The sequence below is a fragment of the Apteryx rowi genome, unplaced genomic scaffold (genome assembly GCF_003343035.1).
Source record: "Apteryx rowi isolate R43461 unplaced genomic scaffold, aptRow1 scaffold_980, whole genome shotgun sequence".
NCBI lineage: Eukaryota > Metazoa > Chordata > Aves > Apterygiformes > Apterygidae > Apteryx > Apteryx rowi.
Window position 1 is genome coordinate 69534 of NW_020451294.1, and position 27287 is coordinate 96820.

The 27287-nt window shown below is 38.9% G+C and overlaps 1 protein-coding gene across 8 annotated transcripts in view; it reads left to right on the forward strand.

Annotated features, from left to right (window-relative positions):
• The window catches only part of HIVEP2 (human immunodeficiency virus type I enhancer binding protein 2), a 149732-nt gene that overhangs the window by 52106 nt on the left and 70339 nt on the right, over positions 1-27287 (forward strand). For 6 of the 8 annotated variants that reach the window (XR_003251805.1, XM_026055093.1, XM_026055094.1 and 3 more), the window contains one exon: positions 16700-16761. The exons of 1 other annotated variant lie outside the window; for it this stretch is intronic. The gene's annotated coding sequence lies outside the window, so the exon portion shown is untranslated. Of the gene's footprint in view, positions 1-16699; positions 16762-17878; positions 17976-27287 lie in introns of all 8 variants that reach the window. One more of the 8 variants, XM_026055092.1, reaches the window with a different exon arrangement.

Consider the following 27287-nt stretch of genomic DNA (forward strand, 5'->3'; position numbering starts at 1 on the left):
ACCCAATCCCAGTACTTGTGGCTGGTACTCAGTGAAATCTTCTATGGTGAATTATTTATTTATTTAACGTCAGCCACAGTCGTACTGAGAGACTAGCAACACAGCAGCAGAAAGTCTATTAGAGGTTAAATCTAACTTCTTACAGATAGACTGCTTACGTATACTATAAATAATTAAAATCATAAATAAGTGTACGTTGGCATTTTTTTTTAAGCTTATTAACAGCAGTTAATAATATTGAATATGGTGTATGTACTGCCATGTGTTGTAGTCCTATAATTTCTTGATTAACTAACCCAGAGGCTTATGCAGCAAGCTAAGAAATCAAACTGTTGCTCACTGAACTTTTGAACTTTTCTTAAGAAAAAGACACATCGGAGAGAGAAGAAACAAATTTATGAATGGGTAAGCATGAGCAACCCAGAAAATCTCATTTCAGTAGAGATGCCAAGAACAGGAAAGAGAGAAATTCCCCTTTTTTTAGGCCAAATAGGCAAAGTAATACTTTTTTCTTAGTTTAATATATTCCAAAGATAACAGTTATAGCTGGTGGTTTGAGGGAGTCCCAGGAAGAAAGGAATTTGAATATAACTAATGACAGAGAATATTTTTTGAGGAGAACTCTCTGGAGAATCTCTACAAGATTTCGTATTCTGTGTTCTTTAAAAAAAAAAAAAGAAAAGGAGGCAAAGCAATGTGATTTGTTTATATCTGGTAATTGTGCTTTTATCAATAAATTTGATTTTTGAATAATACATTCTGGGTTTGATCCTTGTCTCCTTTCCCTAATTGTTGGGTAATGAGAAAAAATCTTGCAAGATGAAAAGAAGCAACCTCTCTTAGAAGAAACCATGAATTTAAGTTATGCAGTTTGGCCTGAAGAAAGAAAAAGGAAAAATATTTTTACACGTTTCAAAAGCGGATGGTTTTGAAATGTCAGACATCGTTTGTTTTGGACGGCTCTAATAAGCAAAAGAAAAAAGAGCTAAATTCACGTAGCTGGAGGGCAAGTTCCCCTTTTAGCTGAGCCCTTGTGGCAAAGGAGCTGAGCCAGGATGCAAGAAGCTGAGGTTCAGCACGCTCCTTTGCATAGGGTGGTTTGGACATCCCCTGTCCTCCCCCCTGCTCTGCCTGCAAGTTCCTGTTTGCAGCCTTACGGGCGTGCTCGGTCCTCCTGCGCCGAGGCTGTCACCAATGACATCCGAAATACTCCTCGACTTTGAGACACGGCCTTCTATCTCAGCGGTCTGGGCTCTGTGGCTCAGCAGACGCCCTGATTTGAAGCGAGGGCTCAGCTGAGATTGGAGGACTGGCCTCCCGCCTCTCCAACCGCACTTCCACGTCGCAGCCAGGGAATGCCCCGCTGCTTCCAGCTGCTCCCGGCAGGGCTGGTCCTGCTCCCCGGCCTCGCTGCGTCCTGCTGGCTGGTGGCCAGGCACCAGCTTGGCTGCTTGCCTCAGCCTGCGGCGGCCTGGTTTAGGAAGCCCAACTGGCAGGGAGCTAGTAGGTGTCTGGGGGTGGTTTTGCTCAGCTAGCTTTCTGATGGTTTAGCACCCCACATTGGCTCCCCTGTGGGGCCAGACAAACTCCCGAACTGGCAGGAGCACGCGGCCAGCATCAGGGGGGAAAGAAGCAAAGCAGTGTCCCTGCTCCGGGGCAGCGGCTCACTGTGCGATTGACCTCACYGGAGCGCAAGGCTGCGTCCGCACTGTGTGCCTGGCCCCGGGCTGGAGAGTTGTTTGCACGTGCTGTCTGGCTCACTGCGTGCTCAGGTAGTACGCGCAGAGCAGAACGGTGTGTACGAGAGGGACCAAAAAGTTGCTCACTCCTTCCTCCCTAATGGTTGCTTTGGGTAGCATGGCTAATCAGGCATGTGCTAGCAAAGTGGGAGCTGTGGGCTTGGGTCCCCTGTTTGACTCCAGGAGAAGGAAGGAGGAGGCACATCTGGGTCTTTCAGCTTCTGCCTGCATGTGAAAAACAGAGAGAGAGAGAAAAAAAAAAAAAGGGAAGAAAACTAGAGAAAAACAAGGGGAGCAGCTGGTGTTGCACTGGTGGTACAAGTGTTGTTCTTTTGGCCTCCCAGCAGCCCAAATGAGCCATTCTGCTTTAGGGCAGACAAGTGAAATCAGGCAGGCTGGAACAACATTTCTTTGATTTTTGAAAAGTTTTGAGTCAATTTGTGCCAATCTTTTAATTATAACATTTGGCCATATTGAATACAGTTGGTGTTCTCACTAGATTTTTTTAAAGTGTGAGGTGGTTCTAACTTGAATGTTATATTTTTATAGTAATCAGTGTGTTTGAATGACAGCTGTGTTTCTTACACTGCCCCTTTTCTGCTCCCCATTTCTTTAGCCCCAAGTCACTCTAGGCGTTTCCCTCTCCAGACTGAGTTAGAAAAGGATATACATTTGGAATTAGGTTTTTATTGTCAGCACCTGGGACTACTAAATCAAAGAATGTTTATGCAGACTTGCCATGAAATTTCAAACAGAAATGAACGTGATTTCAGAATACTTTGTTTGTAGTCATTGTTTTTATTTTTTGTCAAGAAATAGAAGGCTTTACAGTAACTCCTAGACACTGTGCACTAGCATAGACCCATTGTTTTTTGATTGTTAACTGTATTTGATCCCTTACAGTCTAGTGGTATATGTAAGATGTCCACAGACTCCTGAGAATACTATAATTATGTTGTTTTTCATCACCATATTCTTAAAGTTCTTTTAAAGAATTGTGAAGAACAGATCTTAAAAGTATTTATAATTAATAACTTGAAATAGTAAAGCAGACTTTCCTCAACTTACAGTTATGATTACTCAACTATGATGAGCTAGTTATTGAACAGACCTAATACACTGAAATGAAGAAGAACCCCCAGATCCTTTTGTTGCAACTGCAGAAGAGGCTATTGCTGTCAAACGCTAGTTTCTCATTTCAGCTAATCCTAGTTCCAGGAGCTTAGGCAAAAACTACCCGTAGTTTGGTGGCTTGACTTGCTTTAAAACTTTAGCGTAAAAACAGTAATTATGCCATTATTCATAATAGGAATTTGAATAATTAATTATTCATAATTAGAATTTTAACTTTAAGTATACTTATTTCCAAAATAGAAAAATGTTGCTTTTCATGTTGAATATTTAAAATAAGCAAACCTCATGTCTAACCCACCTGCCATTTATTATTACTTGTCTTAGATTTCTCCTGTGATGTTTGCATACAAAGACAAATACCAAGTGCATACTTCTAAATAGAAGTAATTCATTACGCAGCCTCATAAAATTCACTTTTCAATTATAATCTGTATTACCTGTTTTGCCAGAGCTAGAATCTGCTGCTCAGGAGAAAAGCCTTAAGAGATTGATGCACAGCAGAGTGAGAATATCATGCTTATTTTTATGTTTCTGACATCAGTGTCATGGTTTATCTAATGTTATATGACACAGTGACTAAATGCTCCATACTGTTCCATCCTCAGTGAGCCAAACATCTATTGCAAAATTGCCCTTGCTTCAAAAGTTGTAGAAACTTCGTAAAAATAATTTGCTAATTTGGGGTGTTCCCTTACTCTCTGTTTGAAAAGCTGATAGTCTCTTTACTTTTAATTAAAAACAAAGCAGTATTCCTATACCATTTTAGTGTGTGTTCTCTACAGAATGCTAATGGGGTCAGTAAGAGATCATTCATCTACTTCCTACCTCAAATACAGCATTTTTAAAAACATCGTGAAGTTTTGCTACAACAGGGCATCTCTGCATTGTTTTATACTTGTTTAGATGGGTACATTCAGTTATGATCACGGTTCTTGTTCTGGGTTTGGTTCCAAACGAACCATGGTTCGTTTACATTATTTTTTTCTGTATAATGAAAAGCAATACATATTTACTATTTAGAGCAGTAAAAGTCATTTCTGCCAAATCCTTGCTTTTCCCCATCTCCTCTTGCCCCATAGATACCACCTTCACTGCCCATCTATCACATTCCTACCTATTCTGTATAAAGGTTGGTTGGGTTTCTTTATGTTTCAAGGGAACAGGCTTTTGAAAAGTCCATTGGCTTCCACAAGTAGTGAAAATGTTGCATAAATCAGTCTTGTACTAGATCTACTGTATGAGAACTGACAGAAATTAAAGTTGATTGTTAAAATAAAATTAAAAAAAACCCACAAGCCCCAAATTCCATTTTCTGAAAGGAGTAAAATGCCCAATATAAGAGAACAAGGGCTTTTGACTCTTCCTGGTTCAAACAACCCATTGGTCTTTTAATGACAGAGACATTTGGCTTGCATCCTCTTAACGATTATCGGCTGAATCTGTGGTATTCTTTTGCTGGAGGGATGAAAGTACTGTTAGCTGTAATGTTGTAATAAGGTGTTAGAGAAACAGAAAATCAGAATCTTTCCAAAATGACATGCCAGTATGATTAACCCATTCTGTATTTCATCAGACAAAAAGCATGTGGGAAATTAACTTTCCAAGTACAGTTGGATGTTACAGGAACAACCTTGTGTTTCCCAACTATTTGAATGGTTATTATTTTAAAGCTCCTGTCCAGACACACGAATAAAAGAATGTATGCTGCAGCTTGCTTTTTCTCAATCAAGGTATAAACAGACATTTTGACAATTATGAATGTAACCCTGAAAATTAGTCAGTCTTGCAGTATTTTTGTTGAACTTCAGATCCTGGTCTCCTTTCTATGGTTGATACAGACCTATAGGGTCTGTACAGCTCTAACTAAATTCATAGAGACAGAAAACTGGGGCCAGCCTCTGCCTAATACATCTGAGCGAGAAGGAAGAAAAGACACTTTAACTCTGCTTTCCACAGAGCTTCCCCATCTCTTCAGTCCTCCGGTAGCCACTGGGGCCCCTGGAGCTGAGCTGGCAAAGGTGCCAAGGAGCTGCCCTGCCAGCCCGAGGCCACTGGTGGGATGGGGCTGCTTTTCCCATCCTCAGCCCTGAGATGCCTCGGCTCTTCCTGTGAGGCCAGAAACCACGCTGAATTTCCCTATAACCAGGGAATCTCTGCTTCAGGGTTTAGACATCGTTTTATTTGCCTGCACTGTCGTACTATAACAGGAGCCTGGGATACACTTTAGTGTTCCTGCCTCCAAGTGTTTATGACCAGGAAGACTGAGCAGTGCTCCAGGAATATCCTTGTCACTACTATAATATGATTTGATGATGTGGGCATGCACCTTAATCATACCTGATAAACCTTCCTTGGAGAAGGATTTAAACGAGAGAGGATGGGAACATGGTGTGTAGGAACAGAGAATGCATTTCTTCAATAGATGGCAGTGTAAAAGAAGATGTAAGCTTTCTCCTGTCTCAGTTTCTCAGACTTGGGTAAAGACAAGACTGAGATCCTAAACTGTGATTTTTGAAACTGTTTAATCCATGACAGATTAATTTGAGGTTAATTTCAGAATAGATGACAAAATGTAATGTATGGGTTTCTCATATAAGCTATTTAAAGTCTCTTGACAAAGGAATTATAATAACTATTTCTTAACAGGTGAGAGACTTTGTGCATTTCATGTGAACATTGCAGATTGTATTTTCCTATCGAATTAGCAAATTTGCTAAAAAGTATATTTAGATATTTGACAGGTTCTTAGTGACGTGGTACCTTGCAGATTTACACCTCCTGTTCTTCATGACACTTGTGTTATTGTGAGAGCTCCTACAATAGAGAGCACTAGAGGATTTGAATGTATTGCCTCCCACGTTTTCTGTAGGAAGTGAATTGCTTTATTCCCGGATGTTGCATTGAGTGGGCACCAATGAAAGGCACAGGAATGATAGGAGGAGAAAGAAGGAGAGACCGTTTGCTTCTGCAGCAAATTGGTTGGGATAATCAGCTAGAGGGCACCAATGAATATTTCTTCTTAGGGCTGTTAAATTAGGCCATGTGGACTGCCAGCATATGTATGCACAGGAGAGAAACGTGCGGGCTTTGTGAAACAGCTGTGCTAAAAAGAATTTGCAGTCTTATTTTTAGTAATCTTATCATAGATGAAGAAAGTGAGGTAGGAGTTAGTAGCCTGGGACATTTCTTTCTCCTGCTTTACAGGGTAAAAGTTATAAAAACTTGAGTGTTTGTTTGGCTAAGCAATGCTTTTCAAAAGTATGTCAGTGAAGTAAGCATCAGACTGGTATAAGTATTTTACTGTACTTAGATTCTAAGTCTGCAATAGAAAGTCATTAGCTTTTAGACTCCTAAGCATCAAAATGACTTCTGAAAATGGGGCCTAGGTGTTAAAATCACTTAAATAAAAAAATAAAGTTGTTAATATTGCCAAAAATGTGTAGTCAATGTTTTGCTGTCAACAGTTTTAGTAGGTCAGTTATATCCTAGTAAGTTTGGGGAGTATGAAGGGTCCTGAAACTATCAAAGGGGCAGGATTATTGTGGGATTATCAGTTGATTCATTAATTTAGAGCATTTTTAGCTAGGTATTAATGCTAAAAAAATCCAATTACTTAGAACTGTAGAACAATTTAGGTTAGAAGGGATCTGTGGGGGTCATTCTATTCCCCTGCTCAAAGCAGGTATGTAGTTCTGCATGTAGTAAATAATTTGCCTTTATAAGGTTTTTAATTTATGTGAGAAAGATTAATTACACAGCTGGTTTTGAGTAGAAGAGAGGCAAGTACCAAGGAGGGGTAAAAATTAAGCCAAGATATTTTACAAATATGATGATTCAAACAGTGTTGAAGTGTCAACGAAAAAACTGTGCCCTACTTCACATGTATGGATATTTTTATTTAATAGAAATCTTGCTTTTGGGTAGCACAAGAGGTTTTATTTGAGTATTTCTGAATTAATTTTAAATTATTTCCTTCATTGCTGGCTAATATGCTGAATGAATTGGTAAATATGCTGGAAGAACTGGTAAACAGTAAAAGCAAAGGCTATACAGCATTTTATAGCCGGTGGTTCTGTTTAGGCTTAATCCCTATAATGCAGTGTTAAAATTTACAAAACAGCTTGTAATTGCAGTAGCTTATTTAAACCAGCTATTTGTGGTTACGTCTGCTGAGGAAACTTAAACTCCAGCATTCCCCAGCCATCTAATAGCAGCAAATTGACTGCAGGTCTCTTGTAAGAATATCTAAATGTAGGCTGTTGAATAATCCCTTTGGGGGCCCTGTAACTATTTTTGTGCCTGGATATGCGTCATCAGTGGGTATTTTCTCTGGTGACTAGCTTACATCAGTAGGTCTCCTACCATACATTCTACCAGTGAGTGACTTATGATTGATGGGAGTCGCGGCTGCTGTTTAGCTTTTATCCGTGACCTCAAATAATGGACAACAGGAATTTCCAGGCTGTTAAATTCTTTGAATGACTGAAGATACGGGATTGCTGTGCTGATAAATGCAGGTAGTACCGAGCTATTATTCACCGGGGGCCGAGGCTGGGAGGAAGGAGAGGGGGTTCCTTGTCTGGGAGGCAGTAAATCCAGCCCTGCTGCGTAGCAGAAAGGTACGCTTCCCCCAGCGCAAGGAAAGTGGCCACGCTGGAGGACTGCCGAGCATGATGCTCTGACTAACTCCTCGTAGCTCTCGAGTGATACGTGTCTGACTGTAGCGGTGTCATTTAAATGTATTTAATTAGCTAATCTTTATGGCAGTCTGTCAGTCTTGTTTTATTCCAGGGATACGTGCAGTTTGCAGCTATTTCAAGGGAAGTGCTGTGGAATTTCAGCTTGCAGCACGGTTGGTTTTTTAACCCTTTTTGTTGCTATCCATGAGCAGAGAGCAGATTTATTGGAGTGTTTAATCCAGATGCTATCTGGGTTAAATCCAAAGGTGCAGTAGGCTATGTGGTTTTAAGGTTAAGTTGCACCTGCCACACTGACCCACTGAGCATGTGGTCATAGTTCATTTCCTGAAGTTAAGTACTGCATATTATGCAAATAAGGAATGCAGATAGATAATAAATTATCCCCTTTTTCTCCTTCCACTCTGCCTTTCTGCCCAAATCTGACATGTGAAATGAGGTTGCACCACAAGTATGAGATTTTCGTGAGTGTTATCTGTGATGAATTTAGCAGCTTGCGTCAGCCCAATTGTGAGGCACTTTTTCATTTCTTCTTTTTCTTCTGTTTTTCCTGTCTCTTCCGGGCTCACTCCCTTTGATACAGCTGTGATAGAAAATACAAGATCAGCTCTTTATGAACTCTAGCTCAGAAGTCTCTCAAGTCCTTCTCCTGGCAACCAGGGAATAAAAATGAAAGACATGGATGTCAGGGTGAGTGTGGATATAAAGAATCTGGAAGGGGTTGGATTAGAACTTTGCAGCTTGTTGATTAAAAGAAGTCCTTAATGCTGTTTATCACACGACATTGTTTGGCTGGGGGAGGATAGCAGCAGCTGGATCAAAATTCTTCTTCATCACTTCTTCCTACTGGCAGGTGGCCCTCTCTGCATAGTCTGTGGTTTCAAAGTCTCACACTGGTCTTAATGCCTACTATTGTTTTTCACTCAGGTGAAAACAAAGTGGTTTTTGTACAGAATGTTGAGACTTGAAAACTTTCAGAGGAAAAATATGAGCTTCATTTTCACTTCTCGGTGTATCTCCTTCTCCAAATGTACTAGCCCAAAGGTCTTAATTAATGAATGAAACCAGACTTCCTGTATGAGTTAGTTAACTGAAGTCTTTATTTTTTGACACAGTGCTTTTATAAAGCTGCTTTCAATAGCAATGCATGTGCTGTTGTAGTATGGATGCCCTCACTTTGTAGGATATAGGTTATGTGTACCTTTCCATCCCTTGCAGACAGATGCTTGATACAACATAAGCACTGAGTCTGAATCAGGTTTCCTGACCTCCTCTCTAACTAATTGAGTATTGGTTAAGAATTGCATTCAGCACAAATAGTAAGAAGAGAAGTGTCATTTGAAAAGATGCTTGGAAGATCAAGGGAAAGCAGGGAATGAAAAGGTTTTCATTGCACTGTGATTTACGAGTATACTCTTTCTTTGTTTCTATGTAATTTTTTTACAGTCACTTCAATAAGACTTTGTGATTCGTGACAAGCTGATTATATAATTCAAAATCTGTAAAAGGTTAAGCACAAAAAGCTTGATGAGTCTTGAGTCATTTGCAGTGAAATTCACTGAATTCTCCTGGGGTACTGTGCTTAGAAAATGTAAAGCTTGATAATTGCTTGACGTTGTTATACATGCTGTTTGCCACAGCTTTCTAGGAATCATCATGGCCAGCTACACATTAATATCTTTGGGCTAATATTGACCTCAGTATTGTCTTTTTCCCCTTTTTCAGGGGGATTGTATATTAGGGTAGTGATAATATTTTAGGGTACCTTTAGTTTACAGTGTTCATGCAAAAGCTCAGCACCACCAGTGTTCCAGGTAGACTGTATAGGCCTTGAGAATATTTCAGAAAGGGTTGCAGTTTGCTAGGAAGAAGTATTAGCAAATTGCCTGTTTCTGATGCTTAGCACAGGGCAAGGCTAAGGGATGAAGTCCAAGCTGACATGTGGCAGTGTGTGTAGGTAACTCCTGGTGTATTGTGACAAAGGTGTCACTTAGGGGACAAGCAGTGACTGAGGTCCTCATCCTGGGGTGAGCTCATACCAGGTGGCTGCCCATGTCCCTATGCCAACGCCCTGTTGACTTAAGTGACTAAGTGCAGGCACGAAATTCTGCTTGCACAGCTTTAATTGAGGGATGACAACCTCGGTGGCAAAAGCCTTGTTTTTTCCAGAAGAGTCTCTGTCTGTTCAGTAGACACCTTTAAAATCTTCTTGGTCACCTTGGACAGTAGCTAGCCAGATATTTCGTCTCAGTTGTTTAAATACTGAACTGTCCTGAGGAAAGAGTACTGCAGATTTCAGTCGAAGTCAAAATATCCCCTGCTGTACCTTGTAATAAGTCCATAGGCAAACCTCTCCCTCCCCCACCAAAATGTGTTGGTGCTTCAGTGCGCGACTAGTTCCCAGTGGGCATGGGGTTGTAATTACCATACTTTGGAGAGGAAAATGAAACTGAATCTCACACGGTAATATCAGGGGCTTCAATCTGAAATTTTTTGAATGTGTTAGCTGAAGTTAAAGATTAAAACATTTCATATCTCTCCTATTTCTTAAATCTATGACTACATGCTGCGTCCAATTGCTGTAGCGTCTGATGTTTTTTGATAGTCATACTGCACTGACAATCAATCAGTATTTTTATAGTTTTGTATTGTTTCAACAAAATACTCTCTGTGCTTAAATACTCCCGAGAATGAACAGGTACCCCAGGATGAGAAGAACAGCAAAGGTAATACAAAGCCCACCTTTGCCATCACTCTCCCTTCTGACACCACTATTCTGCATGAAGAGAGACTGTACGGAGCAGGCAGTGCTGTGCGGTCATTGACAAAAACATTAACTCAGGTAGAGATATGTTGGTACAATGAGCCATGCATTGTAAAAGTATCCTGAAATATGTGGCAAAGTAGTGATTTCAGCAGTTCAAGAAACACAATATCTTTTGATTGTCTTAATTCAAAATCATCTTATTACAGTCATAAATACTTGATCTGTTGAGATGATCTTTGTGTTTGCCTAAAGCCCCATTGAAATCACTGAGCCAATTCCTTGATACCAGGAAACTCCAGTTTTGATCAGCTTCTTTGAGGAGGGGCTTGGATAGCTTGCTTGATTTGTTTTGGGTTTTGTTGCTTGATTTTTCGGGTATCACGGAGGAAATATGGGTTAGCTGTTACCTCATTTAGACATTATTTTGCCACAGGGAAAAATAAAGAGTTACTCATAAACATTATTGATGTTTATAATAAACAGAGTAATAAGCAAAAAGGAAGAAAAGCAATACAGTGAAATAGTATAATGAAAATACAGCATAGAGAAAAGTTGGAAAAGTGAAAAAAGGAATTATTTGCTATTTTATTTTTGTGGTATTTTCATTTTTTGAATCCAGTTGGTAAGATAAATGAATATTCCATCCTTTTGTTGCTTTTTATGATTTGGTGTGCACAACAGTGTGAATGAATGGACTCAGGTAACGCTCCAAATGCAGTATACCTGTGTGCCATGTGCATGATGGACTTGGTCCTGAAACCTTTGCTCGTCTGCTCAGTGCTTCTTCTTGTGAGAGGTCACAGTGTGAGACAGTAAGACTGTCTGAGATCTAGGACCAGGCTATCAGTAATTTAGTAGTTATGTAAATGTTGTCCTGGAATAGAATTAGTTTGAAAGGAATCTGTCCATTAGTATGAACATGGGGAAGAAGAAAGAATGAAAATAGTGCAAGTTAAGTCTGGATTCTGTGACTTAGATTGAAAGGTACCTCCTTTATGTCCATAGTCTGGCAGCAGCTCCTATAAACTATGGCTACATCTTCTCTTCTTCTTCTGTTTTGTTTCCTGTATACATGTAGCACAGTAATTCCTTCAGGGATTTTTGTCTTGGCAGTATTTCTCTTTAGTGCCACAAAGTGAGCATTTTTCATGTAGGACCTCAAATAGCTCAACAAGTTGTATACTGCCAGTGATTCAGAACAGAATCTCTGTCCATCTGGTAACAGCCATAAGCAGTTCCTACAAGACTCCTATTTTCAGATCAAAGCAGTATGTGAATCCTGAGATAGGAGTGGGTAAGAGACAGGGTTATTCCAGGTTAAGAGAATGCCAAGGAGATAGTGAGAGAAGAGGGTTTCCTCCAATCCAGGTTGAAATCTTCTAGAGACAGATCCTGGCCCTTTGCAAGGAGATCAGATTGGCTTGGAAACAAGGTGTAAAAGAGGTGAGAAAGAAATGCCACACCCTGACATCCCCAGGAGTCTTGCACAGAAGGTTTGATAATGTCAGGATATCTGACAGTACAGTGCTACACAAAGACCGGTATCATGAAGGTTTTGTGAATCACTAGTAGTGTGAGCCACAATACAAACCACTGGTTGAAGAACTCTCATGAGTTTGCTGAGTACCTGTAGTTTCATGTCATAACTTTGTCCCTTTGCAAACTGACCATTAGCAATGAGGATTTTTCAGCAACTTGTCTGGCCTTTCTTTTTCTCAAATACAATTACTATTTGCTACCATGCTAATTAGTGACTAATTTAAAAAAAATAGCAACTACTTTAAAAAATAAAATACCTCGGCTTACTAGGTAGTCATTTTATTTCCACAAAATTATGTCATCATGGCTGCTCCAGGACTGACTCTCCGTAAACACTTACTTATACTTTTATTAAGTGAAGGGAATGTAGGTTTCTGAAAAGGGATTGCCCTGCATGCTGCTTGTGACTGTTCAGGAACAGAGGTGATACAAAATCAGTCCATGAGGTCCTGACATCTGCTATTCCTTTGTGGGTAGATAGGATATCAGCCTTCAGTATGAAACACCTTCCCCCCAAGACTTCCATTGCCATATACAAATGCCAGCCAGAAATCCTAAAGTGGAAGTCTGTAAAGAGATGGAGTTATGACAACTAGGAGACACAAAACTCCTTAATCCCTCTTTGACTAATGTGCAAGGAGAAGTGATAGTTACCAGATTTTCTTAGTGTAACGAAATTACAGAGCATCACGTTAAGTAGAGAAAATAGGAATCATTGGGGTAGATTTCTGAGGAGATCACCATCCTCTGTAAAGCTCAGGCCACGTTCTGATAAAATACAGCCTTTCCTTCAATTAGTACATTGGTGTTTATTCATACCCTTGAGTCCTGACCAAGAGCTCAATTCTGATTCTGCTGGAAATTTGCCACTGACTACAGAGGGAACAAGACTGTCCCTAAATCAGAAGATCTGTTGCTCTGTTTAATTTAGCCTTTTCTACCTTGATTGCTATTAAATTAGATATCACAGTACTCAAAGCTTCAAAGCCATGATCACCCAAAAGGGAACAGCAGTCTCAAAGAGTTACGACAGAATAAAAAGGTAGAAATGAGCAAAAGGAATATTAGCTTAAATACCAGGAAAAAAAAACGTGGTAAAGGTCTGATCTCCTGAGGGAAACCAGAAGAGCTGATGATTTTGAGTAACTCAAAAGTGACCTCGAGAAAACACTAAAGTATGCTACATAGATTTTTCTTATTTGGGCATGAGATAATCTAATAGACTTTGGCTATTTTCTTTTTGCTTTATGATCGTTTTTTAAAAAGGTCATTTTCTTGCCTGTCCCATTGCAAACCCTCTGTCTACTCCCTGAAAATTTTTGGAACTTTTCACTATGAAGTGATACCTTTATGGAAATGCAACATGGTAGTATTTTAAAGAATCCAAGCAGATTTTTCAAAAGTTTCCCTATGCATGGCCAAATCTTGCCATTGTTGCAGTGTAAAATTCCCATAGTACTTAATGGGACTTTTGCATTAAAATTGTGTGGTATTTATATCTATCTACTCTTCAGAGGCCTGATTGATATCCATGCACTATTCCCAGAGTAGCCTTTTTCCACTTCTTTAAAGCTACAGATTTGGCGTACAGGAAATAATAATCATGCCTATCATATTGTAACTAAAATATTCAGACACATGAATCTTTTTCTTGATGTCCTATAAAAATGTCATTTGTAACTTTATTTTGTTTGTTCTGGTCTGACTGTAATATAAACAAGAGTTTATTAAAGTGTTAGCTTTAAGTTGTGGTTCTTTCTTGAGAATGCAAGGTCTAACAAAAAATATTATTGAAATTGCAAGTCAAAAACATGTATTAACCGCAAAATGAATAATGAGTCTGCTTTAATATGGATTTCTTAAAAAGTACATCTTGTAGTTGAACTAAATGTACTTTTTTTTCCACTGCAGCCAGGAAGCCCTCATAGACTTTTGACAGTGCCACCAAAAAATTAATGCTTCAGCTGTTTAAAAGATATCAAAAGCTTGTCTGACAATTGTAATCTCTTCCAGGAATTTCCTTTTCCATTTTCCCTCCCTATAAAAGCTGATAGTAAGATGCTTATGTAGTAGGAATGGAAAGTCAGAGGTGTGTTATAAAGTATTGTGCATTCCCTTCAACCTGTCACTAGATTAGGCACAAAATCTCCGTGTCTGGTCAGAAAATGTGGGCACTGCGTTGTTAAGTAGCATTTGCTTTTAACTACTTGCCAAGATAGTGCAGATTTAAATGTTTTCAAAGCCATTTTTGAGTTTTTATGTAATGTGGCAGCAAATTGCAGAGCTGTTGGATATGGCTGGGTAGGAACCTGATGCCTTTGTGGCCCTCAAAATAGTGACCAAGCAAAGAGAAAAAGAAAAGAAAAAAAAAAGAAAGACACTGCACATGTCAACATCAATTGACATAGCAAAACTGAAGTCAAAGGAAAGCCCCACCATCCCTGGTTCTCTCAAATTTCTTTCCTCGGTTTTACACACAACCAAATGTGACAAACTGAAATGAGATACAGCTTGAAATTTTGTTCTGAAGCATATCAAAAAGGCACTGAAACATTGACTCAAAGGTCAGAGTTGTTCCCTTTTCTGTAACAAATTCCCAAGGAAGCTGTTAATACTACTCTGTCTTTTAACGCTAATCCTTAAATGTATTCATTGACATATAATATGAAATATAGAATATTACTGTGGCTATGGTGAGGAGCGGTTTGTTCTTCTCTAATGATAGAAAGGAGATTCCATGTTAACAACAGTGAGATAATTACAGAGGTTGCCAATAAAAAAGCCACTGTGTTTGCAAGGACAGCCATTACATTCAGCAGATGCCAATTAGAGAAATGTCACTTTATGTGTATGATGGGTTATTACTGCACAAACACTTGTACAATTACACAGTGAGTCGAAAGGGCAACTTACCTTCTCCTCACAGTTATTATTTTAAAGCAAACACACACAGCTATCAGGCACACAAATATCAGCATTTAGGAAGGGGAACAGTAAAGCAATGGGTATTTGAAAGTGCACACTGAAGAGAAAAGGAACCAATGTAACAAGCCTTGGTACTGTGGGAGGTAATTTTTACCGTGTCTTTGCACTACACGAATTAGAAATGTCATCTTTATATAACCGAGAAGCGAACCCTTCCTCCTATCACTTAAATATGGTTAATACGCTGTTGTGTTGTTCTGATACTTGGAAGTGGAAAGAGAATATACAATTTTTAGTTACTTTTCTGCTGAAATGTTTGTATTCCACGTGTCATGCAAGCTAGTTTATATATTCCCTTTTGTTGTTTTGTAAGTGTCTTTGTATTATTAACGTCTTTATGGCTATACTTTGATCTTAGTTTTTATGTAGCATTCTCAGTGACTTCAATAATTGGAGTAAATGGCAGTTCTGCAAGTAATGGGATGCAAGATATGGCCTTGAGTGTTTATAGCTTGCACCTGTTTGCAGGTGTTTTAATTTTTTTTTTTTTAATATGTTTTGCCTCAAGCTTCATTAGATTCAAATCTAAGGAGGCAGCAGGCTCTGTGGATGAGGTTTTCTGCTGTTTTGGGTGTGTGTAGAATAGCTGTGCTATGTGTGGACTTGGGAACTTCAGGGATATCAGGGCTTTTTTCCTTTATAGTACGGTTGCAAACCGTGCCGTCCCTGGCTTCTCTCTGGCTCGTAGGGAAGAAAGCACTTTGGTAGAAATTACTTATAGGCAGTGGCCTGAATCTTTGTTCTCACTTGACCTCATAAGATCAGCTGGCGACTGCAGCGAAGACCTTTGCGGTAACACCCTCCGTGGTGTGTGGGCTGCTGGGTAGAGCGTCCTGCTTCCATATATGCTGAGGTATTTTCATTGACACATTCTTTTCACAGGTTTGAAATCACTGTGGCTTTAAAGTCCCATCTTGCCCTAAAGTGGAAACACTGCGTTATCCGAAGGGCCGGCTAGAACCCAGAATTTACTGGGGCAGGACGGGGTGGCACAAGTTAAACGAAGAGCGTTAGTTTGAAAAATTTTATGAGATCACCGTCCTTCTAAATTGGTTTACACAGATGGCTGCCTGGTTTGTTGCTTTGTCCTTGCTTAATAGTAACTGTTTATGGAAAAATGAATTGCTTTACAGAAGTAGATCCAAAGGCTCATGCTGTTGTTTCCCTCACTGGAGGTCTTCATGTTATTATGGGCATGCAAGGATTTGGCCTGAAACACAGATTAATTGCTAAGTGCGCAGTGAATAATTAACCATTTGACTTGTTCCGAAGCTCTGTAGTCGCTGGGTTAGAAATGATTTCCCAAACTGCTGGAGATGAGAGAAGGTTATCCCTGGTTTCACAATGTCCGTGTTGCTGCCGGTTTGTGTTGTGTGTGTTGTGACATCAGCTGATACCTACACAAGACTGGTCCAGTTTCTCATTCAAACCACTTCCTGGGGTTTTCTCGGGTAATGGCAGTGATTCAGAAGATACCACAGTGCCTCCGAAAGCTGTTTGCTACATGTTGCACTGAGACTGGATGGCTGGGAACAGATGAGGTCCTTAAAAATACCCACTTTTTTGTTTGTTCTGGATTCAAATTTAGATGTGCGTTGCTTGGCTTTCTGCACTTATTTTCTGCTGGCCTATTCATAGACTTGTGGTTTGTGTTTTGGAATATGTATGAATATATATGTATGTGTGTGCAAGGGCAGGAGCTTGAGACTAGCTTCCAGGTAGACACACTGATTTTGGATCCGCAATTGGCCCTAAGTGGTGACCACCAAGAAGTAGAAAGGATTAAAAAAATTATAAAGGATATCAAATCTAAATAACGATACTCTGCACTTTTGCAGGACTGTCTACTTAAGAAGCTCAGAGTGAGTTAGAAACATTGATGAAGCCTCTATTCGGTGAGGTGAGTATTACTGTTATTTTGCAAAACCATAGAAAATGCAAACCATTTGCCCAAGCTCATGCACAGAGCTATTTAAGAGCTGTGAACAGAATCCAGAAATATTCTACCACAGTACATATTCTAACTGATCAATACTTATAAATATGTTCTTTTGCCCTCCTATTGAAGCAAGTGATGAATTTTTGCATTCAGTTATCGTTTGAAGTGGTTCTTTTAATTTTCAGCTTCTGACTAATGGAATAAGTGAGTCTCATAGAGACTTTTTCTCTGCGGCCCTCCCTTTCTTATTGTGCAGTTTTATAGATCACATTTTTGGGAGATAATCATCTGTGATAGGGGAGTCAATGGAAGTCAAACACGTCCACTGGATCCAGGCCAGATATAATACGGGGTTCAGAAATGTTTAGTGTGTTTCATTACTTTTTTATTTTAGCATTTCGTCACGGTCAGATGCAGCAGCAGTCTTTTATTAAATCCTTTTCTGAGTGAGACTTGTAACTCATGTTTGCAGACCCATGAGGGCTGGATAATTTGAATAACTGTGAGAAGTGAAACTGAACATTTGTAGGTACATCAACTGCAAGTAGCAAAACTTGTAATTTTGTAACTTGTAGCTTGTAATCCTTGTCATTTTGATAGCCTCTGTCATTACAAGCTACTGCATGCAAAAACTGAGCTCCGTATATGAGGCTGTGCTTTCCCTGTGCGAGAGTAAGTCAGTGGTGGCACCGCTGCATTTCAGCGCTCCGGGTTTCTCGCTGACCCCTGCTCTGAGGCCCCACTTCCAGGGGGCTTGTTTTCAGCAGTGAGCTGGAGACACTGGCTCTTAGACTCTTCCATTATTTACAATGTTTTACCTTTTGGCTTTGTGAGATAAAGCCAGTGGGCTTCTGCCTTCTGCTTCACCCCATCGTCATCCTGGATTTGCTATGGCAAGGAATAAGTCAGAATTGTAGTTTGTTTCTTTGAGGATTTTGCTTTTTCTTTACACTGGTGTTTGCCTTTAAAAGCCATTTCGAATAAATTACTCTGGCAGTAGGCACCGGCATATATCGATAAAACATGAATTTATGCATGCCAGCATTTATCTATTTTGTGTCTATTCACAAATACATAGAGGAAATGGACTGTAGTTCCATATGGCTCCCCCGGCTGTCAGCTTCTGCTTACCTGTGTGAATAGAAGGGAACAGAGTGCTGGGCCACGAGCTGAAGGTGGGTGTAGCAGAAACATTATATTCAAAATGTTTTTCTCTATGACATTACCGTGGCTCCTCAAGCATCTCTCAGTTCATATGGAAAATGCATTAAAAATATGACACCGTTTAATTCTAGTGTTACCTTCATACTCTTGAAAGGGAATGAAAGTACTCATAGGGCAAGTTACCTGTTTGCAGATTTGATTTCTGGGTAATAAAACCTGTGCAAAAGTTTTTACTACTTAAGAAACTTTTTAGTAGACACATTATGACATTAGACACATTAATAGTATCAATTAGTAATATCATCTTTTTTTTTTTTTTTATCTGGAATTGACACTTTGTTGAATTGGAGATGTGGATTGACAAGCCTGCTTGTAATCTGTTAGATACAGCTATGAAAAAGTTGAGATACCTTCACCCTGAGATCTCCATCTTCCAAATATAAGCACCATTTATTTTGCTCAGTTTTAAAGCATTTAAGTTCTGGTTTCACCAATCTATGATGAAATTTTTAATACATCGTTGATTGAAATTATGTGGATCCATTGCTGTAGTGTAATGTGCTGTGAGGTCTTTGGGAGGGAAACCACCCATTTGTTCTGTCTTAGAGCACCCAGAAGGGTGATGCACAAAAGGTGCATGTTTTCCATACTGCTACAATTCAGTGGTGTAACAGCATAGCTATTTGCCTTACTGTGTGTACTGCACTATCAGAAAACCCAAGTCAATAGCTTCACCCCTTTGATTTGAAGAGACTCTTGTACAGGTAGAGGAAGCTTGTAGTAGAAGGCAAAATTATCTTGGGGCAGCTGGTCCTATGCTGTCGAGAGAATTTGGCTCAGGAGTCAAAGACCATCTCAAATCTCATCACTTTCTGCTTCGGATACAGCCTAAACATGACATTTCACGGCACACCCTTCTGCACCCAGAGGAGAGGGCAGAGCAAGGGACACATGGCTGGTGTTAGCGATGCTCCCTACTGCAGTGCCCAAAGGCTCTCTGATACCACAGCCGTTCATGCAGGGCCTACACAGAAGAGAAAATAAGCTCCTGCTCAGCGTATTTACTGAGTGATGGATGATCCAATTGTCTCTAGAAGTACTTTGTCAAAAGTAAATAAAACCAGTATTTAAACTTGTCTCCCACAAATTGACCAGTCTCTTTCATTTATAGCTTTTACTGCTGCCCTCTGTGTTTCCAAACTGGTAAAATCTCCACAAGTGGAAAGTTAAGCTCTAGTATTAGCCGTTATTAACCAATGATTCCATTATTATAGGTGTGGTTTTCATTATTTCAGCTTTTACAGCCACGTGGGTGAGCAGCTAAATGGTTTACTTGTATTGCTGAAACGCTCATCAGCTGGTAAGGAGAGCTGAAATTGTCACAGCTAATTTGGAGATTTCTCTGGAGAGTCTTTCTGGTTTTCTGTGCCTTTAGAAAAAAAAAGTATGGGGCCTCAGTTTTCTGTCCTGTGAGAGCATTAAGTTGTATTGTTAAGCTCAGAGCAGTTAGATCAGTTTTTATAGGTATTTAGGTAGATAAACATACAGAGAATGAGTTAGAGAGGAAAAGAAAACAAGTGCTCATTGGAAGAATATTTAAGCTGCAGAAGGTTCTGAAATACTTTGTTTTTTTTCTAAATTGAAAGAAAATCTTGAAAATTCTCGTACAATAAGACATGTTTCAGAACATTTTAAATGTTGCTTCATTTACATAAAGATATTTTGATGGTGTCAAAGTATTTCAACACGTCTCTTAGGTCTCATTATATTATAAGTCATTGGGTAGTACAACCCAACTGTTAAAATGTTAGTATTGAAGTATCTTGTTTTATCACATGAAGCCTATTATTTTTATGATTTTTTATTTAAACTGTGGACAAAATTTATGTTTTTGTGGAACTTTTCCATTCTGTCAAATCGGTGATTTTTTTTTCAAGAAACCCTTCAGTGTGAAAAGTTTTGATCAGCTATACATATTTTTAAAAAATTTATCAATTCTTACTATATAGTTTCAAATTTAAAAAAAGAAGTGAAATTTGTATTCTTTTACTGTCTTTAAAAATGATTAATCCCTAGAATTACATATTTACGACTGCTATGATTTCAGCACAGATAAGGATGAGTTTTCATTTCTGTGAGAATGTTTACAATCAGCCGGCCTCAGGAATAAAATGCAGTGAATATTTTGTGAATATAGGACTTACACATGCTCAGAGTCGTGAACCACAAGCTTCAAATGTAGGCAGCAGGGAGGAAGGAATTTGTCTGCTCTACAGTAAAAGGAAGTATTTGCTGTGTTATTGTAGTACATGGCCTTTTGCCATCTTTGATAAAGTATTTAAGGGTTGTGCACCCAAAGTCTAGTGCCCTCTTGACCCATCATCAATCATCAGCGGTACGTGAGGTTAGATGAAACGGTAGCTCAAGAGCAGGTCCATTGTTTCAGCCTTGTGCAACTGCTCTGAAAACGGAAACTGCAGACAAAGCGGCTTCTTGTGATTCACTGCATCATTCAGGGGGGCAGTTTCTCTTTTACAGATACCTTTCCTGGCCCTCAGCTGTGCCAGCCGAGGTGGACGGACACGCTAGGAAACTGTGGGGATCAACTTCCTTCTACTCAGCTTTATACTCAGTTTCACTGAGTATGAATGAGACAAGCGTTTGGGGATTTTTTTTTTCTGTATTAAAAAAGAAAACCAGAGACAATTATAACCCAATGCCTTGGTTGTATATTTAAATTTATTTCCCTTTTGACCATTTAGTGCTGTTTATAGAAGGTGCTTAAAACACTGATTTACCCATCATTTTTCCAGCACACGGTGAGTTGCCCAGTCTTTTTTTTTTCTTTTTTTTAATTCTTCTTCTTAAAGCAGTTCTGGTTATAGAGATTTCAGCAACTCCAGTAAGTATGCCAAGAATGTACAGTTATACTTTATACTGCTGAATTAACAGACAGGAATAGTCACACCAAACCAGATTCAGCTCCCAGATGGGAAAGTGTCTCCTCTAGTCCAAATTTTAATGACTTTTTTATGTGAGAAAGTTTCACCAATATAACATACAGTGTGATTTAAAACAAATGCTGTCATCTTTTTTATGTTGGTGACAGGTAACTTGCAGGAAATATTGATGTTTTTCTTTGTTTTCAGTGACCAACTGGGCATTGGAAATATCTGGACTTTTAGATAGGTTAACTCTTCTCTTAATATTTTAAATTATTTACTTAGAAATTACTTAGAAAAGTAGAAATGATAAACTAAAAATGAACTTCTCTTAATATTTTGAATAATTTAAAATCATTTCTACTTTTCTAAGTACTGGTTTGAAGTGAAGAACAGGGTCTGATTCTTATTTCATTTGCTATATATTTATATGAATGTAATCCTATTAGCTTTGTGGATTTAGTTCTAATTTACATTCATGTAAGTGACAGGGGAATTGAGTCCTAGATAACATAACAACAATATCAGAAAAACTAGATTTGATTGTTGCAGTATGTGGTGCTGATGGTATGAGATATTTTCACACACACATTTCTGTCTCTGAATCAGGAAAAGTCTGTGCATGAGTTTATGAAATCTGTGGTCTTTGACAATTTGTCTGCACCAACTGGAATATTGCAGAAGATTTCCCCCCTGCAAATTCTAACATTGACTTATGTCTTATGATGACTAAGTCTTATGATTTAATGAAAAGAAGGGAAGGCACCTTTCATTTTTACAAACATGTGAAGATATACTGAAGTCCATTTGCCTGACTTTTTCTTGGAACCATTTCTAGGTTGAAACCTAGTGATTTCATGAGTGCTAGAAGAAAAAATTAAAAGGAGTGTATAGTCATGTTCAGATGAGAAATACAGAATTTTGTGTGATTGTACTAGACATTGTAAATACCATGTCTCAATCATTATAGGTGCTCAGATACTAGAAAGATACTTTAGATCGGATTACTTTGTGCTGCGCTTCATTTCACAGGTTTTTTTTAGTTTTCAGTGTTCTGTACTATTCTATTCCTGTTTATAAATCTTTTAAGTGTGCACATTAAAAAAGTAATTAAATTGTCATTATAATTTATAGTATGTCTGAAGTCAATCACCTAATTAAACGGAAAGAGCAGAGAGGTAGTAGGTTCATAAGCATTTATTAAGTACTACAGTATTAATTATGCAGGGCTTTTGAACCAAGCAGAAGAGGAAAGAATGAAAACACCAATCTAAAAAGGCTTTCCATTGCTGCCCTTCTCAATTTAATAATATGAGACACCCCCCCTAGTTAGTAATACAACACTAATGCTTTCTTTTTGTTAATTTTTAATGAAATTATGATGGATTTTTTTTAATGACGATCACTTGCAGCATTTTCCTGTAATATTTTTAAAAGAATAATATGTCCCTGTGCAGGGGCCTATAAATATGTGAGTAGAATTGGAAGATACATTTAGATTTATAATTTGGGGTGGATTGTAAAGGAGCAGACTGCCTTGGTCGTGATTTCTCGGCGTGCCAGGAGCGGGGTGGAACGCGTGCCTGACTCACATTGCTGCCCTGGAAAAAGTGCTTGGGGACAGCGAAGAGGGGGCTGAGCAGAGGCAGGGGCAGCCAAAAAGARGAGGCTCTGGGAGGCAGGGGAAAAGGAGGGCACCTGGGAGCTTGGAGGCGATGCGTAGGGGCACTGTGGTTACAAAGATGTTTGCTCGCTCTTTGCATCCTTACTTGCACCTCCAGTTAAACCAGTGTCATACAGTAAAAATCAGTGAGTACAAGGGTCTGATTCTTACAAGCTGGATGGGTGCAAGCTTCTGACTTGCACCAAAAATGAGGTCAAGAGGAGGTTTTACAGGACGTTGAGTTGTATGTTGTAACATAAGAGATGAAAGTATGTTATATTAATGAGCTTGCGAAACAGGGCAATCTTATCGTGGTTTGTTTGTATTTTGCTGTATCTGATGAAGAGGATGGAGCAGAAGCCTTAAATTTAGAATTTCTTCTTTTACTGGTTTGTTAAAAAAAAAAACTAGAAACTTATAACGCATCGAAAGCAAAATCTTTTCAGAGTGCATATTTGCTTTCTATGCTGTTCCTGTGGATTTCTTTTTCTCCTTGGTGGTCTTCACGTGTGGATCTTAGATGTGAAAACTTCTCTCTTGTGTAGCAGGGGGTGACCCCGCAGCTCTGGGCTGAGCCGAAGCAGCCCGCTGGCTTTGCGGGGAGAGAGCGCGAGCGAGCATCTGGGCTGCTCCTGGGAGCACTGCAGAGAGCCCAGCATCACCCGCGATCCCTCAACCTGCACTGAGCAGGACACTGCTGGTAGCTGGCTATTCAGATGTGGCCAGTACACAAACAACTGTAATAAACCAGGATGAAGACCAGTTAGGTTTTAAACCAGTTCACTGGAGATGAGACCTTTAACAGATCTTTAGATTAGAGGTCTTTAAAAGGAAGACTGCCAGAAAGCCTTCCATATAAAAAGATGAGGTGTTAAAGATTATATCTACTTATATTGTCATATCAGTTGTACATATTTGGAACCTAGTTGCACAGATATCAGTTTACCTTTGACTATATTAAACAGGAATTCACTGACAACACAGAATTACAACCTAATGCAACATTTGAAAGCTGGGCCTAAGTTATTTGAAAATTGTAGAACCAGTTGAATAGCTCTTTTTCTCGATGAATTTGAGATTGTGTGATTGGAATGTAAATCCCTGCTGAAGGCTGTTTCTTCTCACAGTCTTTAATAGGCTGTACTGAACTGACAACAAAAGGAAAAAAGAAAAGAAAAAATAGACTGAAAAATCAAGAAAATTTACTGCATATAGGTTGAATCTATTCGGCCATGCGCACTGCAGTATTGTGTATTGTTAATTACTTGTGTTGTTTTGTTCAGGGATGCAGGGTTCAGCAGTGGTGTAAGCACCAGTTTAGTTTGAAGCAAACTGTCTCTTTGTTCTACTCATTTGCTTAAACATTGTCCTAAATGCCTTGCTGGAGAGAGACCTGTGATTTGGACTCTTAATCCAATAAAATCAGTAGTTTTGCTACTGTTTCAAAAGATGTAATTGGGATTCCCTTTATAGCAAAGATAACTTTTTACCTGAAATGGAGCAAATCATATTATTGACAGCTGTTGTTCTCAGCACTCATAATAACCCTATAGCTACCAAAACTGTTACCATCACTGCTTCAGGTTAGCACCAGAGCAGCATTATATAAGGGATGCAACTTGTCAGTTGTCTGGAAAAAAATATATATGTATATAAAAATAATTTTGGCCTAACCAAGGTCTCAGATAACATAATACAAGTTGGGTTATATAATTCATTTTATGGTCATTAAGCTGGTCTTCTGAGCTGTGTATTGGAGACTTAACGCTTGTCTGTTTATATCAATCTTTACAGCTATCTCTTTAATATAGAAATTGCTCATGCCATGGTGTTGTTAAGCATGTTTTCAGCTTCTTATGCTGGCAACAGGCAGAGGCAGCCCCAGCAGCAGTGTCCTTTGCTAGCTGTTTGTTGAAACAGCAAAGAAACAAGAAAACCCAAATCTTCCTCTTATTGATTCTGAAAACATCGGATGAGTATTATGTTGTAGATGCAACTGTGGAGTGAACCATGTGGATACCCTCTGCCAATTTCTTTGTCAAAACAGAGCAAAAAAAATTTCTCATATGAGAGCCCCTTCTTTATCACTTTGTTTAGGCATACATGTTCATTGTTAAAATGGATCTGTTTTATGTTACAGGCAAATAAAGTCCCAAATTCTACTTAAATGCACTGAATGAATATAATGTTTTTTAACCCATTCCCATTGAAATATTTGCTAATCTTCATGTATTCAAACTGCAGCAGGTGCTCTGTCATGGATGGAGATCTTGAACACTGGAATCTGTATTTATGGGTTGCTCAGAAATCACTCAGAGCAAGGGAGCCTGACAGAGGTCTGTGTTGCACCTTGGCAGAGTTTTAACAGATCGGTATTTTGTAGCACAAGCCTTGTGTAATACACTGTGTATTTCAGACGGCCTAGTCAAAGATTCTTTCGGGAAGTTTGAGCAGGCCACTAATTTTCTCTGTGCCTCTCTCCCTCATTTGTGCGAGGAGCATAACATTTGTCAGCCTCACAGGGGTGTCCTAGTCATTAATATGTATGAGGCAAAGGGTGTTATTTAAAAATCAAGATATGTTTATATCAGTGCCCCTGCCATGATTGCAGCCCAATTAGCCCTCTCAGAAGTAGCTTTTCAAGTAGATAACATCAGTCCTGCTAGTGATGTAGCTGAGGCATCCTGGAACTTAGTGTGGACTCTACGACCTTCAGAGAATTTATGAAATTGCTCAGATAATCTTGGTGCTGATGTGGCTTCACTTCTAGCAATACCTAATCTAGATGGTGACTGCATTGCAGACATACATTTATGTAAGGAGGTAAAACTCCTTATTCAAGCTGGGGTGAAGTTCCCTGGAATTACAAGAGTACATCCTGAAGAAGAGCAATATTAAATTCCAGGTGTCTCATTAGTATGTGTATTGATTTTGTATGTGTAATTTTCTCAAGGAGTGTCTTGGGAGAACAGTATTAAATCTGAAAGAACAGATGCCACTGTAAAGCAGGGAGATGTGTAATGACATATTTGTAACTTCAAGCCCCTTAAATAAATTCCACCAAGAGTTGGTGTAAACATTTCAAATCCTCTTCAACCCACGAAAACAAGAGCCAAAGGGTAACCTCAATTCACATGGCTCTTTGGTGAGATGGAAAAGTCCAAAGACAAGATAAAAGAATACTTGAGACAAGAATTCCAGGTAGGCTTAGTCCGGAGAAAGAGTAACTCAAAGCTGTAACTGTGCATATACATGCGAAAGAGCTGGTTGGAACAGGGCAAGGTATTTTCACATTTTATTGAAGAGAAGAGTGGGGGGAAAATACTGCAGTTAAGCTGCAGTAGGGAATGTTGTGCTAAACTGTTCAATATTGGAAAGGGGTTACTACTACACAACATTTAGGTCAGTGGAGCAAACTGCTATGGGAGGGTGTGGAGTTAGTCACAGCTAGATTAGATATGCATCTATTATAGATGATTTAGGATGACCCATTTAGAGCTTGCTTCCAACCCAAATGTTTCTCTGAATTCAGTTCTTTTCAGGTGCAACTCTTGTCAGATTGACTCATTCTTCCAGATAGTATGTGAATTATTACAGTCCTATTGACAAAAAAGCCACCTGCACTAAGTAAAACAAGAGCATATAAATTAGAAATACTATCAATTTAACTTTCTGTGTTATAGCAGATAGAAAATGGCAAATAATTATTTCATAAACTCAACAGTGCTTCTGAATAATCTCTCATAATCTGCATTAAAATTGAAATATCTTATAAATATTTTGGCTATTCTTAAAGCATTTTGTTTTTTGGGGAAATGTATAAAACTTTAGTGGCTTATATTTTACAGGAAGTGAGAAACACTCTGTGTCCCCGTGACCGTATGAACTACAGTACAGCTCTCTCTCTACAAACATTAGTCATAGAGCTAGTTCTCAGGGAATTGTTTAGAGAACCTGCAGATCAGTAAGGCAATGCATGTTTATGCTTTGTGTGCATATATATGTATGTGTATCCTTTTATGTAACAGTGTGATGGTCTTATTCAGCTGTTATTGGAGTCAGTGGAATTTTTAATGTCCCAAGGCAAAGAAGACATGTTTATTCCAGGTTATGATTTCTTTCATGACAAGTTATTGTACAAAAGCAAGCTCTATTGTTAAGTAATTAAAATTGGAGGGTGAGGAAAGATTCACTTTTATAAAAGAAGCTTAGTGTATTGCAAACCACCTATAACAGGAAAAGTCTTTTCTCTTTGGGCTCAATCTAGGTTCCGTTGACTTTTACAATGTTTGGATCAAGCTTTATAATAATGTTGCTGTAATGATCTGCAAACCTACTGGGGACTTCATTGCTTTTTGCCAGGACTAGTAATAATGAAATGATCTGAAAAACATTAGGATATAGGTTCAGAAACATAGATCTGCTGTTTAAGTTAAGGATTTCTTTGATTTGTCAGAACAAAAAAAAAGGAGTAGTCCCAACCCAGATAATTCTGACTGCATTTATTTATCTTCTTTAAATGCAGTTTCAAAGTAATTTACTTTGTAATTTTTGTTAAGATGCGATGCTTAGAAAAGCAGTGAGAAGTGAGAAGTTTTACCACATCCTAAGGGCAGGCTTGTTAGATTAAACATAGTGTGCCTGCCTGTAGCCTTTTCCTGAGGTCTGTTAATTCTGCGTGTCTCCTGTGAGGTAGTCTTCACAGAATCACAGAATGG